The 19,349-nt window shown below is 42.7% G+C and overlaps 1 long non-coding RNA gene across 2 annotated transcripts in view; it reads left to right on the top strand.

Annotated features, from left to right (window-relative positions):
- LOC135178984 (uncharacterized) overlaps positions 1–19,349 on the top strand; it is a 50,381-nt gene that overhangs the window by 17,307 nt on the left and 13,725 nt on the right. The window lies entirely within an intron of this gene.

The following is a 19,349-nucleotide window of genomic DNA, read 5'->3' as shown; positions in this document are numbered from 1 at the left end:
AAAAGTGAAAAGCAGTCCAGATTGATGCATCTTTGACATTTACAATAGGAAAGACACTGGGTGGGACAAGTCCTACACATCATTATTGGTGAATTATTCCTCTGCAGCTTGGCCATGCATGGACGTGTTCTGTACTATGAGCATCCACCTCATGTACCATTTTCTTCTCCTAACATGTCAGCAGGTGTGTGCTCATCATTCAAAGGCTGGCTTCTGTTACAAGAAGTCTGCTTCCCTTGCCATTTATTTGTTTTTCAGGTAAAATGGAGAAAAGAGACAGTAATTCCTTCCTTGCAGACTAGAGGTCTTTCACTTTGTCATGGTTTGGGTGTTACCTGCCCCCCCACACTTAAGAAAATCACTCATACTAGACTCAACCAATTTGAAAATTGAAGAATGGAGCTATAGTTACAGCCTAGCACAATATGCAGGCAGATATTGACAATATATGCAGCTATATACAGAAACATACAAGGTAAAAAGTAATACAGAAACACAACACCCCTACCAGAAAACCAGAGTCCTCAGGAGGGCTCCCAACCACCCTTCCACCTTCCAACACTAATTATTTCCTCCTTTTTGTTCCCATCAGATAAAAAGTACTAAGAAGCATCCAAGTAGTTTACTGACAAATTTTCCCATGTAGCAATTTTCTAACTGCTTGCCCCAGGGATTGAGTTTTGCTCATGGCAAAGGCACTTAAAAAAATAAAAGAGGAAAACTGAGGTATCTTGAGGATCACCAGCAAGTCTTTTCCACTTGAGTGTTGGGACATAGCAGTTAAGTGTGGTGCTGGTTGGTGAGAAAGAATGAAGGTCACTGTTTCAAGGTCTACAAGCAGTTCTGCAGGGTTTGGTGGCACTGCCAGACATATATCAAGAAGAGGCTTTGGAAGGATGTGATAGTGCTAGAAGAAAGAGTTGTTAGTGGTTTATTCAGTTTCTGGAAGTGAATTTCAATTCAGGCTATATAAGCTGGAAAAAGAGGAGGACAACTGTGGATAAAAGTGAGAAATGGAGGGGTTTCTGAAAGGATGGAGATAGTGAAGTATTTTAGTTTTTCATTTGTGTATTTTGCTAAAGAGGAGGAAGTGGTTGGCTTCCGGAGAGAAAACATGAAACACTTACCCTGGGGATGCTTTGTGGCCTGGCTGCTGAAGCACACAACAAGAATAATAATAATAAAAACAGGCTTGCATGACATTTTTGACACCGTGCTCCTGATTTAAAGACACAAAGGAAGCTAAAAGAGGTAGAGTTCTAAGAGTGCTGATTGTAGTTCTCGTGCAGCCTGATGCCCTGCAGTCAACGACCTACAGATGAAAGACACTGCTGTGATGTATGCAGAACCTTCAGATGGAAATAATGAGGATCAGGCAACATTTCTGATGTTTGCAAGTAACTTGTAAGAGTTATCTGCAGACACTTTTCCTTTTTTCTCTGCGTGTAATGATTCCAGTGGATTTAGTGCATCTTGTGCTGTGTGGTTTAGTGATTTAATTCCCTCACCAATTCCACACGGACACTTCCAGAGCAGGAAGACTCATTTCACCAGATGATTTAACTTTTGCAGACTGAGTTTTCTGTAATATCCAATTTTCTCTCTTTTTCCAGTGGTCACTTTTTATCATTTTCATCACAACACTCAAGAAGTATTATAAAGATAATAGTGTGCCAGTGGCACAGAAAGATTCAAAAGAAATCGAGGGGAACTCTATGTACTTACAGCTGTGGCTGCATGATACTCAGTCTGTGATTATTTTATTATTGGGAATTTCTTATTCCAGAGTTAGCTGTGTTGGCTTCCAACCACCACAGTGAGTTGGATGTCCAGGGAGGTGGTGGAGTCACTGTACCTGGAGGTGTTCAAGAAATGCGTGGGCTTTGGAACGTGGTTTAATGGCTGTGGTGGTGTTAGGTTGATGGTTGGACTTGATCTTAGAGGTCTTCTCCAACAGAAACTATGATTCTGTGATGAGAGAACTTGCAAAGGGTACTGGTAATGCAAGAGTCACTCCTCAAGTAAACCCTGTGTTAGGAAGACTTCCCGTTTGCTATCTGTTGGTGCAGCAAGTTTTTCCTTGGCACACGGTCAAAGATTGTCATTTAATACAGCTTCCTTTATTCATTTCACATAATTATGACTGTGGATTACAGTGACTTCGGGGTTCAAAGCTGCTTATACTCTCTGTGGTTTGTCTGCAAGGTTACTGAGGGGTATATTTTCAAAGACTGAGCTTTTCTAACAGAGGTCAAGCTGTATTTAGCAAAAGAGTGAAGTAATTATTCTTTACAAATACTGTGTGATTGCAGCCTTCCTCAGTGGAAAAAAGGAAAAACTGGAAAAGCTGGAAGAACAAGACCAGTTAAAATCCCTAGCCAGCAATGCCCTCCAAAGCCTGACAAGGCACTGGGCTGGCAGTGGAGGGGCATTGAGACACAACTTTATGATGAGAGTTTCAGAGAGCAATCCTGGACACTGCACTGCAGACCCCTTCTAAGTACCATGCACAGTGAATGATCCATGACTGAGCCCCTAATAGCACACTGCAAGAACTGTGGGAAATGGATTATGTATATGTCATTAAAAACATGGGTTTGATTTACTCTTTAGGGAAAAGAACAAGAAATAGCTCTCTGTCTTCTCTGCATCCAGGGGCAAAATATTCATTGGTCCCATTGTGAGCAGCGTTGAGCTTTTTTATTTCAGCTAGTGAATCACACCACAAGAGGATAGAGAAACTCTAGGGCTGATATATTTTGTGAAGAAAGATGTTCCAGTTTCTGGGGTAAGCACCTAAACCCTCCTCTGCAGGATGCTGAGTGATGCTCGTTGTCAGGAGCACACCCCAGCTAAGCTCTCCCAGTGCTTGTAAGAGCCCTGAGTCCCTTTTGATGTCAGTAAGTCATGTAATGCATTGCCTCATGCTGCTACTTTGCCTAAGTGATGCATTACGTATATCTTGAGGTATGGTGGTTAGTGTAATATTGATGCATACAGGTATTTGTGAGAGTCACCTTGAGTATGGTGCAGCCTGCAACGAGCAGATAAAGAGCATCAGTTTCTGCAGTGAGTGCAGCACATTTGCAGGGACTTTACTGCAATCCAGCCTCTAGAGTTGGAGGAAAAAAGATATAAATGGTGTAAGTTCACTCATGGGCTGGTTTCCTAATGACTCTTCTAGTAAGGAGAAAGAAGTGTAATACAGGATCTCATCTAAAATACATACTTTTAGACTTTAGCAGCAATAAGTATTTGAGAGACGTGAATGCAATCGTTTAAACCACTTGAACTCTGCTCACCTGCTTGAAGAGTGAGAGAATAGCAGACAAAACTGGTGCTGATAAATTGTCCTTACATATAATGAGCACTGCTTACAGCTCTACTCTTTCAGTTTTACCATTTTGAAGAAGTATAGATGGGTGTGGCAGAGGCAGCCAAAAAGAGCAGCTAACTTAAGTGTAAACCAAGACTAGATAGTCCAGGACCTTTTAACTCTGCAGAAAGAGATGAATGGAAGGTGTATGTAGAGACAGTGAGGGGAGAAGAGGGGCCGTAGTAGACTTCTGTGATTTTCCAACTGCCATGGGACTTTAGCAAGGCTACTTTTTCCTCTGCTTTTCATCACACAAACCTAGAAAGCTTTAAATGATTAAGTGGATCTTTCAAAACATGCAATACCTATACTTAAGTGGTAAATTCCTTGTGCAGAACCTCGTGGATGCCAGAATTCTATATGGTTAAAAGCTGTTTAAGTAAACTTATAAAAAGAAAAGGTTGCAACACCTTCATTAAAAAAAAAGCAAACAAACCCCGAACAACATCAAGTCCACCTGAGGCTGTGGATGTCTTTGATTTGCAGATAGCTGAAGGATGGAGAAGGATTGGGAAAGTTTTGTATGGCAGCCTTGGTGGCCTCCTCCATGAACAAATATTACTGGCCACAGCTGGGACAGGACACGGGGATCTCCTGGCCTGTGCTGTCACTCATGTGGTCCTATCTTACATGTTGCCCTAGAAACAGAGGGTGAGTGACACCGGATTGGCTTGTGGTAGAGATTGAACTCTTATCAGTAGCTGGGTAGAACAGGGACATGGCCACAGATGGGGATGTCACTGTTGCCATTGCTTTGAGCAGTGACAGTCTGGTCTTGATGAGAGCCAGAGCTCTCATGCCTGTATGTGCCAATGTATGGGCATGTCATGCCCACGAATGCCAGACTATGGGCAAGGACAGGCAGAGTCTTGCACAGCTTGGTCACTGCCCTCACTGGGCTGTTTAATTCCAGGAACCTTTAAAATAGCAGGCTGAGAATTGGGAGGATGTTCTTGCAGTGAGTGTTCAAACTCTATCAGTATCACCTCTGGCAACAAGGTGCACCCAGGCACTGAGCAGCATGCCAAGGTATTGATCTCAAGCTGCCTCTATCACTCCTTCAGCTCCTGAGGCTTTTTGTGAAGTCCACCACCCAGATAATGAAGAGGTCTAACCCTCCTGAGCTTATAAAACCTGATGATTTCACAGTACGAATCCAATCTACCTTAAGGCTCAGCCTTGCTCTTCCAACTTCATTACTGCTTTATATTTTGGTGTGTGTAAACCATCTAATTTTCAGCTACATTATTCTGAGGGTAGAATCGATACTGGCTTGATCTTGTTTAAAAGAACAGGGGTTAGGACTTCTGATGAGGATGAAGCAAGCAGAGGCTCACACTTTTATTTTGAAGAATGAAAACAAGGCAAGTTTGCCTTTAGAAATGTGGAATTTCTTGTGCCAATAGCAAGTCCCTGCCCTTAGGTTATTGCTTGTTTCTCTCTCTAATGTATATTTATTTGTTTTTTTAACATAAAGCAGTATTGCTTCCTGGTCTGCAACACAGAAACCAAAGGAGACACAGAAACCACTGAGTACAATCTGGGTGCTTAACTGCTGCATTCAACCTTGTTCCACAGCATGTCTGTGCAAAAACCCTATCCTTTGTAAGCTCCTAATGGGAGGAATCCTTTTGTCTCCTCTGTGGTTTATAAACTCCTTACTTCCACTGACCACTCAGGCTTCACAAAAATCATCCCACACAATGAATAAGCCAAGATAGAAAGAGGCAAATTCATCTATCAGCCTCAAACAATTATTGCTACCTAACCACTTTTTAAATACCTACTTTTTCAATTTAATTTAGTTCTCTTACTGTTAGCATTAGCCTAGCAACCATCATGCTGCAGCATCTTCCCTTATTCTTGCTGTATGGATTACAGTCCCTTCGCAGTGGGATAGAGCTGCATAAGGCTCTGCCATTTAGATGACATCATTTTTACTAATAAGGACAAGAGGTAGTTCAGAAGCTGTTGTCACTGTATGAGATGTGCATCTTTCATCATCTTTTCTGTTCTTTTTTAAGCTACAGCAGTGCTGTTATTAGTGCTGACAAATACAGAGGCAGAGGTATAATTGTTGCTGATGGTGGGCAAGAGAAGGCTGCTTTTCTTGTTTGTAAGAGAGCATTTTCTAGCCAGAAATAGGAATTCTTGCCTGTTCCTTAGGGGCTGATGGAGGCTGGACACACAAATACAATGGCCATACTTTGTACCTCAGGCCAGCAGGAATGAACATAGCTCTTGGCATGATTAATGTTCAACAGGGTATGTTTCTTATGTGCCTTTTAAGTGCTGAAAGGATGCAGTAAGTTCTCCCAGAACCTTCTCTTCTCCAGGCTGAACAACCCCAACTCTCTCAGCCTGTCTTCACTAGCAGTTCCAGCCTTCAGATCATTTTTATGTCCCTCATGTCAACCCACTCCAACAGGTCCATCTGTGTCTTTTTTGTGCTGGACACAGCACTGCAGGTGGGGTCTCACCAAAGCGGAAGAGAGGGTCAGAATTGCTTCTACTGTCAAACACTGTGGTGCATGCAGCATGAATATTGCATCCTCCTCTGGACTCTTGCTCTCTGCCATCCAAACATCTCTCCCACTTCCCAGTGCATTTGGTGCACCAGAGAGGGGGAGTGCAGTGGGGTTATCAGCATCCCCAGAGACCCCAAATGAGCCGGTGTGAAATGGGCTGCTCCTGCTAGCGTGGGGACTGACATCCTCAGCATAGTCCCAGTGCACCAGCAGTGTAGTTTGCCTGGAAAATCTGTCAGGCAAAATTTGTTAGGTTTTTTGCAGCTCTGATTTCTCTATCCCCGAGAGTGCCTTTGCTAAGAGAAAGCATTGATTTTTGCCATCCAGCACACACACGTATGAATATGATTCATTCCACCCCAGTCCTCAGAATAACTTTTGAGAGTTGTTATCCCTGCTAAAATGAGCCTTTTCACAGTTCAGTATTTCCACCTAGCACACACACAATAAAATTACCAGAAGTGAAATAAACTTTCCTTGGCTTGAGAAGAAATTTTATGTTGTTGCTGGGGACTCTTGGTGAAGAAATAATCCTTAGCTTTATGTTAGGTTAATTTATATGTAAACAAACCCTCATATTTATTTGGTGTATATATGGGGTCAGCAGAATCATAGTATATCTTAGGTTGGAAGAGACATTAGAGATTATCTAATTCAATCTCCCTCACAACTAGACTGAAGCATCGTCCAGCCTGGCCTTGACCACCCCTAGGAAGGAGACATCCACAACTTCTCTGGGCAACCTATTCCACAGTCTCACCACTTTCACACAGAAGAACTTCTTAGAATCATAGAATCAACCAGGTTGGAAGACACCTCCAAGATCATCCAGTCCAACCTATCCCCCAGCCCTATCCAGTCAACTAGATCCAGTTTAAACCTCTTCTCCCTTAGCTTAAAACCATTCATTCCTGTCCTGTCTCTAGACACCCTTAATGAAAAGTCCTTCTCCATCTTGCCATCTACAACTACCTGAAGGGAGGTTGTAGCCAGGTGGGGGTTGGTCTCTTCTCCCAGGCAACCAGCAACAGAACAAGGGGACACAGTCTCAACTTGTGCCAGGGGAAGTATAGGCTGGATGTTAGGAGGAAGTTCTTCCCAGAGAGAGTGACTGGCATTGGAATGGGCTGCCCAGGGAGGTGGTAGAGTCAGTGTCCCTGGAGGTGTTCAGGAAAAGCCTGAATGAGGCACTTAGTGCCATGGTCTAGTTGAATGGCTAGGGCTGGGTGATTTGTTGGTCTGGATGATCTTGGAGGTCTCTTCCAACCTGGTTGTTTCTATGATTCTGTGATCTTCCCTGTAGGATCCCTTCAGGCATTGAAAAGCAGCTCTAAGTCTTCCCCAGGCTGAACAATCCCATATTCCTCAGCCTATCCTCACAGCAGAAATGCTTCAGCCCTTAGATCATCTTTGCAGCCCTCCTCTGGACTTGTTCCAATAGCTCTGTGTGTTTCTTACGATGGGGAACTATAGGTCAGTCCATGAGATCACAGTCAAGTAAGAAGTATCAAAGGCCACATTCCACCACACTAAATAAAAAATTCAAATCTGGCTACAAAATTAAGGACTTCTCCAATGGTATAACCAAAATGTTTCTTTGTATTAGGATTTTCTGAAGTGCCTATTCAGGTAGCATATTAAAACAAGTGCAACAGGTGGCAAACGTGATCTCGATTCTTTAAATCATCCACTGTTTGGATTTGTGAATTGCCATTAAAGGGCTGAAGAAGGTAACAGTTGAGAATGGGTGTAGCAGGAGCACAGGAAACCCTGTGGGCATGTGTGATGGTTTGGGTGTTACCCACCCCCCCACACACACACTTTGGAAATCACCCACACTAGATTCAGCTGTCTCTGGAAATGGAATGAAGCTTATTATTTACAGCTGAGCACAATATAAAAGCAGATATTTACAATACATATACAGTTATAGACAGGAATATATAAGGTAAAAGGTAATACAGCAACACAACAGCCCTTTCAGAAACCTGAGTCCCCAGGAGTGGCTCCCAACTGCCCTTCCACCTTCTTCCACCCCTCTGCCTTACCCCAGACGTTGCCTTGTGCCCAAGGACGAATGGAGGGTCGACCAGGGGCATAGGAAGCAGGTGGATTAATCAGGTTAGGTTAGAGAGAGAAATGCAGCTCAAAGACCTAACAGAGAGTGACTACCTTATCTATGTTTGGATTCTTGCTCTTCTACCTCTCAGCAAGTAGACATCACCATTGTTTCCCTTTCAGTGCCTGCAGTCTAGGTCTTCTCACCAAAACATTCCAGCTAGCTTCAAACTAGCACAGCATGCTACTAAAACAAGCAAACAAAAAAAAACCCTCAAATAATCCCAAACTTGTATTTCATAATGGTGAAATAAGTAAAATCTTCTGTGTGGTATGACAAGATTTTGTGAACAATTAACCTATAGTAAAGATGTTCTGACATATGAAAACTTCAGAGAAAGAACCACTAATGACATGGGCTGTTGAAGAAATCCTATAAAATTGATTGTATATCACATGGAGACCTGAATCATCATTTTCTCTTATCACAGTGTTTCTTACTCTGTCAGTTCAGTTAAACCTGCAAACAATTCAACCTCTAGAGCTTTGATATTTTTAAAGAGACATTAATGTAGGGAAGATGTCTTAAGGTGTTTGTTCCATCAGGCTGGGCTTGATATCCTTATTATAAAGTATATATGGCTCATTTGATGAGAAAATGTTCTCCAGAGAGGGGGATTTTTCTTCTTAAAATCTGAGGTATAAAGTTGAGTATAAAAAAGGTGAAAAGGCAAGAAACAAAGGAAGGGGCAGAAAAGAAAATTTACTGTGAACATGTTCCACTGGAACTTTTTATCAGGAAAAACAAAGTTAAATACTTTGTTAGTAAGCTGATAAAAATTACTTTTTTTTTCTACTGAGGGGGCCTTCCAGTACCTGAAGGGATTATACAGGAGTGCAACAGAGGGAATTTGCATAGTAAGTAGAATCATAGAATCAACCAGGTTGGAAGAGACCGCCAACATTATCCAGTCCAACCTAGCAGCCAGCCCTATCTAGTCAATTAGACCACGGCACTAAGTGCCTCATCCAGGCTTTTCTGGAACACAGTAAGGATGTTTAGTGGCAGAACAAGTGGGAGTAGTATTAGGCTGAGGAAGAGTAGGTTTAGACTGCATCTTAGGAAGAAGCTCCTTATTATGAGGGTGGTGGTGCTCTGGAACGGGTTGCCCAGGGATGCTGTGGATGTTTCCTTCCTGAGAGTGCTCAAGGCCAGGTTGGATGAGGCCTCAGGCAGCCAGATATAGTTGAGAGATGTCCCTGCCCATGACAGGAGAGTTGGAGTAGATGATCTTTGAGGTCCCTTCAAGTGTAAGCCTCTCTATGATTCTATGAAATAAATTCATAAGAGTCATAATTTGAGTTGAAAGGGACCTTTAAAAATCATCTAGTTGAAGGAAACTTACTTTGGAAGCTGCAGTCATAGACACAAATTTTTTTTGATGAAGTAATGAAGAAGTAAAGAGAAGAGTGACTACCTTTTAGTCTTGTCAGGATTGCATTTTATCAGAAAGAAGGATGTGCTTTAGCATATGCAGAAGAAAATCAAATCATAGCACTCTTGAGTTCTAACTTGCAAAGAGCTACAGTCAGGTTCTGGCTGGTTTTGTTACAGGCATGGCTGGGCAGTCACTGGTGGAAAAATACCAGCAGACTGGTGGGTGAGTACAGTGTGGATGAAGTCCTGATCACTGAACAGGAACAAAGGAATGGTACTTTTTGTACTCTGCCAACTGAAAGCTCCAGAAATTGTGGCACATGGGAACAGCTGGGAGCACAGGTTGGGAGCTGAGGATTTCAGCAGCACACTTGTAATCCTGTGAGATGTATATATGTGTATGTATACAGTAAAAAAGTGCAAAAGTCCTTGCATTACACCCTGAAATGCTGGAGTATCCACCTGACATGCTGTGATCTTCCGTTTCTATGCATCATTTCTACCTTGTGCTGACATGTGCAGGGAAGAGTGACATCAGGTGCTGGCCCTGGGCCCACCTGGTAGCAGGAGACATTTGTGGAGAGAGCCAGAGGACGAGCCAGAGAGCTCACCCCAGGACAGGCATTGGGCAGATGGCCTGGCAGCCATCCTGCACTGCCAGCAGGCAGCCCAGCATCTGGGGCTGCCTGTATTCCAGTGACAGCACATATTTCATTTGACTCCTGCATGGGCAGGGAGGTGCTTGTGGAGAATGGCTGCAGCATTCACAAGGAATGGCAGAAACGAAGGCAAAGTTATAAAGCATCAAGCATGAAGCTGTTTGCCTTTATGAAACCTTGATGCTCTTCTTTTTTTTGTTCATAAGGTCATAGAATGGTAGAGGATGGAATGGACCTCTGGAGATTGTTAAACCCAACCACCCATTGATTTTAATCATATTTTTCTCTTAAATTCAGTGCTGGCTGGGTCAAAATTTTTGTTTGGTGCTATTATTTCATACAAAAGAAATGCCTCCCAGATAGAAGCTTGGAAAGAAAAAGAATGCTGTATTCTAAACTAGTTTTTGAAAGGCACAGTTATCACAGAATCAAGAGTTCTGTGAGGAGAGGCTGAGGGAGCTGGGGTTGTTTAGCCTGGAGAGGAGAAGGCTCAGGGTGGACCTCATTGCTGTCTACAACTACCTGAAGGGAGGCTGTAGCCAGGTGGGGGTTGATCTCTTCTCCCAGACAACCAGCAACACAACAAGGGGACACAGTCTCAAGTTGTGCCAGGGGAGGTATAGGCTGGATGTTAGGAGGAAGTTCTTCACAGAGAGAGTGATTGGCATTGGAATGGGCTGCCTAGGGAGGTGGTGGAGTCACTGTCCCTGGAGGTGTTCAAGAAAAGCCTGCATGAGGCATTTAGTGCCATGTTCTAGCTGACTGAATAAGGCTGGGTGCTAGGTTGGACTGGATGATCTTGGAGGTCTCTTCCAACCTGGTTGATTCTATGATTCTATAAATTAGGAGACAGCTGAAAATCAATCTCTGTCCTTTGTAGTCAGTTACAGGATTAAAGAACTAAACCTGACCTGAGGGTTGAGCTTCTCCAGGATTGGAGCTTAGATTTTATTCCTGGGTACAGGACTGGTTTTGGAGCACTTTAGTTAGGTGCTGGTGGTGCTGTTAAGGCGTAAGATTTGTGCTTGCAAGAGAGCCACTCTGTTTCAGATTTGTCATTGGACTGCAGAATGATTTTTGAACCAGCTCAATAGGAGCTCCATCAGTAAAATGCTTGATCATCCAAAATAGGAAGCAGTAAATGATCGGTCAGGATATTCAGAAGATGGATGCAGTTACTCAGATAGACAACCTTATCTTTGGTCATGATGGGTGATGGTATGAAATAAAAGCCCATCACTGGTAGTTCCATCTCTTATAGATTTTTTTTTTTTCCCCTAGAAATATTTCATAAGACAATTTTAAAATACATGCACTTATCAAGTACCACATGATGAGGTAATACTGAGTGCTCTAAGCTGCATGAGAAAAGAGAAACTCTACCAAGCCAAAGAAATTCAAGGAGAAATGGGTTATTGCCACAGAAATTTGAGGGCGTATTTAACTCTGCAATATCCCTAGCAAGCAGAGGAGTAAGAGCAAAATGTGGCTCCCACTGATTTTTCAGTGGAATTAAGTTTATTGTTATGATGTAAGAGAGATGTTGAGGTGCTGGAACATGTCCAGAGAAGGGCAACGAAGCTGGTGAAAGGCCTGGAACACAAACCCTATGAGGAGAGGCTGCGGGAGCTGGGGGTGTTTAGCCTGGAGAAGTGAAGGCTCAGGGGAGGACCTCATTGCTGTCTACAACTACCTGAAGGGAGGTTGTTGCCGGGTGAAGGTTGGTCTCTTCTCTCGGGCAACCAGCAATAGAATAAGGGGACAGAGCCTCAAATTGTGTTGGGAGAAGTATAGGCTGGATGTTAGGAGGAAGTTCTTCCCAGAGAGAGTGATTGGCATTGGAATGGGCTGCCCAGGGAGGTGGTGGAGTCACCATCCCTGAAGGTGTTGAAGAAAAGACTGGAAGAGGCACCTGGTGCCATGGTCTAGATGACTGGCTAGGGCTGGGTGCTAGGTTGGACTGGATGATCTTGGAGGTCTCTTCCAACCTGATTGATTCTATGTTTAAACTACTAATTTTTGATGTTTCCCTGTGTGGTATCTAAAAGACAAGGGATATGAGGTCTCAGAGTTTTCTTTGAGGTAGCAAACACAAGGCAATGTTGGAAATGGAAAAGCAGTGCCTGGTTTTACTGTGTTGCAGAATGTGTTTACTGCCAAAGCTGCTTAAAACAATAAATGAACAACATGAAGTTGGGTTTTCAACTGTGCCGACTTTTGCCTGAGGGGAATGTCAGGGATGAAAATGTGGCTCTATGTCATCTTCTGCTGCAGATCTCTGTACTTTTCTGAGTCTAATTCTAACTAAATCTCTGCTATTGCGTATTAATCTCCATTCTTTCTTACTACAGAGTGGATTGGCTGTCTTAGTGGTGATGCTAACCTCATTTCTAGCTCCAGAATAACATTTTAAGAGTTAAAATACTAAATATCAAGGTACTGAAATTGAGAATAAACACTTCATTAATACTATGCAGCCAACTTGCCTTGGTTATTAAACTAAGGTTTAATTTGTTGCAGAGAAGGAATGGAATAAACTGTAAGAGAGCTTCTTTATGAAACTCTGGGGTGCAAAACAATTAAAATTACAACCTGAGAACCACTCAGTTGTTGTAATATTGTGTGTGCTGATCTCTTTTACAGCCTATTAGCATCATTTTATCTCTCCCTTTAGCCTCAAGTGACCCAAAATGTTCTGCCTTCCTTGTTTACCACAACATAGCATAAATTCAGAAACAGATGATCTTGCAAATGTCAGATAGAAACTGAAACACTGGAGGGTCTGTTTGAACATACCAAACCCCATTGTTTCTGTGAGGGTGACCAAGCACTGGAAGAAGTTTCCAGAAAGGTGGTAGTTTCTGCCCTTGGAGATGTTCAAACCCTATCTGCACATGGCCCTGGGCAGCCTGCTGTGGATGATGCCTCTTGAGCAGGGGGTTGGACAAGGCAATCTTCAGAGGTGACTTTCAACCTCTGCCATTTTGTGAATGCCTTATCTGCAATCTACTGAAAGCTGAAACTGGCTCCAGATCTTTAGAGATAGAAGATGAAAGAAATTAAGCAAATGAGTTTGTTAGCACTCATAGCATGGGAGAAAATGACAAAAAATCTGGCTTTTGCAATGGACACAGAACAATTCTCAGCCCCAAAACTGAAGTCTTCCAAGGTTAAAGTGACAAAACCACAGAAGTCAGGCCACTGACAGTAGAGAGACTGCTTTGTCTACACCAGTCCTTGTTCTATTATCAGTATTTGTCTTGCAAGAGTGCTAAAATTCACCAACTATATTTAAATAAAGCAGGCTGATGTTTGCTTCAGGTGTTTGTAAGGGACAAGGGTTTTTTTGAGGAGCCATGAGGAGCAGTGAGCTCTCACTGTGCAGTCTTGGTAATGCTGTGTCACATATATTTTATTCAAATTCCTGATCCATTTTGACAGCATCTTACATATTCCTGTCTTAAAGGTCAAACCTGCTTCTTGCCAGCCACAGCTGACAAATGGAAACATTGGTGTCTTAGAAAAATGGCATCCATAATAGGTTAATCTCATCTTTATCAACCCAACTTGATAGGATGCTCTTGAAAAGTGATTGGGGATATTCACCATAAGCATTTCTGAGCCTGTGAAAAGCTCAGCTTAAGCTTCCATTATAACAGAGAGTAAAAAGGATCGATGTGAAATCTGAAAGCTATTGGTGGATCAAGGCAGGTGCCAAGTTTCCACCATCACTTAGGATTACCCTATCGATGAACTGGGCTGCAGCAAAGGTGACATCCAGAGCAGAACAGGGTTTTAAGGATTTTTACTGTTAAAAGAGTTTGAACAACAAAACAAGTGCATTGCATTTTTCCACTGTGTGTTTCTGGGTCTGAATAATGGACAAATGAATTCTAAAATATGATTTAATAGATTGTCTTGATCTAACTCAATATATTTCATGTGTGTCTATAGTGGCATTGCAGGCTTGGCTAGTGTGTTCTTCTGGAGAAGATTCCAGGAGGACCTTAGAGCTGCCTTTCAATACTTGAAAGGATCTTACAGGGAGGCTGGAGAAGGACTTAGAATCATAGAATCAACAAGGTTGAAAGAGACCTCCAAGATCATCCAGTCCAACCTATCCCCCCAGCCCTGTCCAGTCAACTAGACCATGGCACTAAGTGCCTCATTCAGTCTTTCCCTGAAGACCTCCAGGGACAGTGCCTCCACCACCTCCCTGGGCAGCCCATTCCAATGGCAAATCACTCTCTCTGGCAAGAACTTCCTCCTAACATCCAGCCTGTACTTTCACTGGCATGACTTTTCATAAGGCTGTCTAGAAATAGGAATGTTTTGAAACTGAAGGAGAATAGGTTTAAACTGGATGTTAGGAAGGAATTTTTCAGTATGAGGGTGGTAGACTATGGAATAAGTTGTCCAGGGAAGCTGTGGATGTCTCCTCCCCAGGAATGTTCAATGTCAGGTTGGATGAGGCCTTGAGGAGCCAGACCTAGTTGAGAGGTGTCCCTGCCCATGGCAGGGAGGTTGGTGTAGATGATCTCTCAAGTCTCTTCCAGTCTGAGCCATTCTGTGATGCAGTAAAATTAAATCAGATGCAAAGATTTATAACAAGGATGACAGGGGTAAGCAGCAGCAAGCTAAATAGTCCACAACCCTTATCAAGCAACATTTCTAGGAACAATGGTTCATTATTTCCCACAGTTCAAGGAGAGTGAGGGCCCACCAGATGAAATTATCACGTGACAGGTTGAAAAATGAGAGGTACTTAACCCAGTGAACATATCAGCACAGGCTGCTGCTGATGCAGGAAGCTCACATCAATTCAAGGAGCAATCAATCAGTCATTCATGAGAAGAAAAAAAAAAAACCCAAAGAAAATCAATACCAACTAATCAGAAATTTCTGCTATGACCCAGTAAATTTCCAGTAAAAAGAGGACTGTAGTTTGGGAGAGACCAGACTACTGCTCCCAACAAGATGGTTGAAGCTTTAAACTCTCCAGGAATCTCTATGGGCCGCTGCCAGAGACTTGTTACTGTGCTAGGCAGACCCAGTCTTATGCTACTTGCTTTCTCCTCCTTCTTGTGGCTGCATTTAACTTCTTTGATTGAGGATGGTAGATGACATGAGGGAAATTACAGCTTTTGTCTAGGAAATCACATTCCTTTTATGCTGAGTAGGAAATAGTCCATCTGTTGGGAAAAATAATTGTAATTTCCACAAACATTCTTAGAAGTTGTCTCCTCTCCAGTATGTCTGCATGTCTGGATTCCTCAAGAGCCAAATGAGTTTGGGAAACATAGAATCATTTAGGTTGGAAAAGGATGCTTACAATCATTGAATCCAACCTTTAAATATCCTTACCTTTTGCCATGACCAGAAGGGAATTTGAACCTAATTTTATTTGAGCTTTTGGAATAAGCTGGTAGAGCATCTCCATCCCTCATCAGATCCCAACTTGCCATTTGACTTCCAATTTATGTCAGGATCTGAGCATCTCAGCAGGATTTGTTCTTGTAAGTGGGAACAGAGTGGGAAGAATCTAATCCAAAGCAAAATGGATTTCTCTCAAAATTTAAAATGCTTTTAAAGATTCTGGAGATAATGGCTAAGCTTGTGCCCAATTTGTAATGTGCCCATTGCTTTTCCAGCCAAGACAAAAACATAGAAGCTCAGCAAGACATAATGCCTGTAAATGCAATGATACATTTCACCCACGCTTACATTGGGTTTTTATGTCTGCATTGTTCATCCTAAAAACAGCCTCAAACCAGCAACTGAACAAGGGGACAGAGTCTCAAGTTGTGACAGGGGAAGTATAGGCTGGGTGTTAGGAGGAAGTTCTTGACAAAGAGATTGATTGGCATTGGAATGGGCTGCCCAGGGAGGTGGTGAAGTCACCGTCCCTGGAGGTGTTCAAGAAAAGCCTGGATGAGGCACTTAGTGCCATGGTCTAGTTGACTGGCAAGGGTTGGGTGCTAGGTTGGACTGGATGATCTTGGAGGTCTCTTCCAACCTGCTTGATTCTATGACTCTATGATATTTATGTATTGAAGTAGCTTTGAGCTGCTCACAAAGATCATGTGGTACTAGGTATTTCAGGATGGTGAGAGTTTAGGCCAGCTCAGGAATGATGTACACATCATCATGACTAGGAGAGATCTACTTAGAAAGCTGAGGAAGAAAATGAAGAATTAAAAGCAGTTTGAATCTGTAAAGGATCAATCTAAAAATTACATACAGAAAAAAAACCTCGAGCAACTCTTCAACTTCATACACAGTAAAGAAGGCAAGCAGTGAATCATAGAATCAAACAGATTGGAAGAGACCTCCAAACTTATCCAGTCCAACCTAGCACCCAGTCCTAGCCAGTCAACTAGACCATGGCACTAAGTGCCTCATCCAGGCTTTTCTTGAACACCTCCAGGGATGGTGACTCCACCACTTCCCTGGGCAGCCCATTCCAATGGCAAATCACTCTCTCTGGGAAGAACTTCCTCCTGAATTGAAATTACTCTTTAGCAATGCAGTTCAGAAGAGGTCACTGTCAGAACTGTACCCTTCTGCTACCAAAGCAGTCATTGTAGATGCTGTAAAAACGCTGAATGCAATTTATAGGTTCACTTTTATTATGTGAAGATGGCACTACCATGTTGCCACTATTATTAATTATAACAGTACAGAGGCCATCTGTGACTTGGCTTCTCTTTAGCAATAGAAGTGCTGAAGGCTTCAGTGTAATGTGGGGATCCCTTTGTTCCCCAGCCTACTACTCCAGTTTCCAGCTTGTAACATAGCATCTCAGCAGCACAGATATGAGGTACTACAGTGGGGAGTCAGCCCTCTGCTCTGCATTATTCCAGAAGAACAAGCAGGTGACAGATGTGGCATAACTTTATGTTGTCAAGGAGAGATGGGGAAATGTAAAACAAGAAACAGCATCTTCTAAGCAATTCCACAAAGTTTAATTTAAAAGCAGTGATCTTACAGCTGTACAGCAGATGCCCAATAAGTGTTGGGAAGGCAAATGGTAGTTGTCCAAATCACCCTCTGGTAATTGGGCAGTATTGACAGTTGCAAGTGAATTCCTGTCCTTGTCCGAGTCAATTCCAAATTGGATGTGGGTGTTTATTTGGATGGGGGGAATGAGTTCATCCTCCAAGTACTCTTCTGTGCAGTCTATCACAATTACTCATAGTCTACATTTCACATTGCTTAGAGAGGTGCCAAAGCTAAAACCTTGAGGAGGAGACCTTAATCTGACTATTTAAGTAAACTTAATACTCTCCTCCTCTAACCTTTTGGAGGAAATCCTAATTGACTTAGGTTTTATATAACCAGAGTTAATCCAAAAGATGTCTCTTCAGGCTACTTGCAGTCCTTGCATAGATCATAAACCACTGGTTTTAATTTATTTATTTTTTACATATTTCTCCCTTCTGGTGGAAAAAAAAAAAAAGGAAAGGATTGAGACATACTGTGAGTAGTGCTCAGTGAAGGCCAGTTGCAAGGTTCTCCACTCTCACCTTGGCAATAATGAGAGAGAATCTTGCCTAACAGACAGAAGATTGAAGATGCTTTGTGAGGAATGTCTAAGGAATTGTTATATACAGAGACCAAATGAGTACTGAGGATGTCACTTGAAGATTCACTAGAGATGTTTTCCCCAAACACAGGGAGAAGCATTTTCTGATATCATTAGATATTATGAGTGTTGCCTTATTATTGCTCTTATCATTGTAACTTTCACCCCGAGGCTCAGGTCAGCAACAACAATTTTTACAAGGTTATCAGGATTGCTGAATGTTTCCTTTTCTGCTCAGTGATGCTCAACAGCCTTATTTCTGCTCAAAAATTATTTCAGTGAGAACTGGGAAGCATAAAAATAATGAGACCAATTTTCATAAAGACATCTTTCCCTTGTGACTGCAACGTGCAATTGCAACAGAGCAGTGGCAGCAGCAGCTCGCTGGGTGTGCTTCCAAAGCAAAGGGTTCATGGTGCTGCTTGAGTCTGTGTCCAGTTTGGGTCATCCTTGCTCAGGAAAGAGCAATTAAAAGAAAAATATTTGCAGAGAAAGAGTTTAGGTAGGAAAAAAAGTCTGTCATTTGAAAGACACTCAGGAAGTTAAGCTGGTAAGGTAGTCTAGAAATAATATATATATACATATAGTAGGAAAATGAATGCAAGATAAAACTGTCATGATGATCTGGGGAGAAACTCTGAAAAAAAACCATTTTCCTAATGTCTCTGGATTGGTCTGTTACTTTCTGTGGTGATAGGAAGTATTTTAAACTGGATCTCGAGATGTTCATGGTGGACCCAGCAGACTGGTGGTCCTGCAGACTGGCTTGGGACACCCAGAGGCTGCTATTCATTTCTGTGTATTCTAAATGGCAATTTTTGGTAAAGGTTGTGTAGCTGCATGGGTATGTGCTCTGCTATGTGCATGGGTATGTGCTCTGCTATGTGCATGGGTATGTGCTCTGCTATGTGCATGTGCTCTGCTATGTGCATGGGTATGTGCTCTGCTATGTGCATGTGCATGTGCTCTGCTATGTGCATGTGCTCTGCTATGTGCATGGGTATGTGCTCTGCTATGTGCATGTGCTCTGCTATGTGCATGGGTATGTGCTCTGCTATGTGCATGTGTATGTGCTCTGGCATGTGCATGTGCACTGGTATGTGCCCAAGGTTGGTAAGATTTGCTTTTTTTGTTTCACTAAGTCCTTACTATTCTGTTTGCCTGTTATTAGCACTGTGGGGAATAAAACTTTTTAAAATGAGTCAATAAAGATTGTGTAAATAGCTGGGACAGTGATAATTGCACTGTAAAGATCTCAGGGGTGACCTCATTGCTGTCTACAACTACCTGAAAGGACACTGTAGCCAGGTGGGGGTTGGTCTCTTCTCTCAGGCAACCAGCAACAAAACAAGGGGACACAGTCTCAAGTTGTGCCAGGGGAAGTATAGGCTGGATGCTAGGAGGAAGTTCTTGACAGAGAGAGTGATTGGCATTGGAATGGGCTGCCCAGGGAGGTGGTGGAGTCACTTTCCTTGGACTTCTTGAAGAGAAGCCTGGCTGAGGCACTTAGTGCCATGGTCTAGTTGATTGGATAGGGCTTGGGGATAGGTTGGACTGGATGATCTTGGAGGTCTCTTCCAACCTGGTTGATTCTATTTCTATGATCTTTTGGGCTTGTTCCAAAGGGATCCTGGGATGTGGTCCTGCTCAAATTCTTTCATTTTTTTGGTTGGTTGTTTCTTTTGTCCACAGGACAACTCTGAAA

The sequence above is a fragment of the Pogoniulus pusillus genome, chromosome 10 (genome assembly GCF_015220805.1).
Source record: "Pogoniulus pusillus isolate bPogPus1 chromosome 10, bPogPus1.pri, whole genome shotgun sequence".
In the NCBI taxonomy this organism is placed as follows: domain Eukaryota; kingdom Metazoa; phylum Chordata; class Aves; order Piciformes; family Lybiidae; genus Pogoniulus; species Pogoniulus pusillus.
This window is presented reverse-complemented; position numbering and strand designations above follow the sequence as displayed.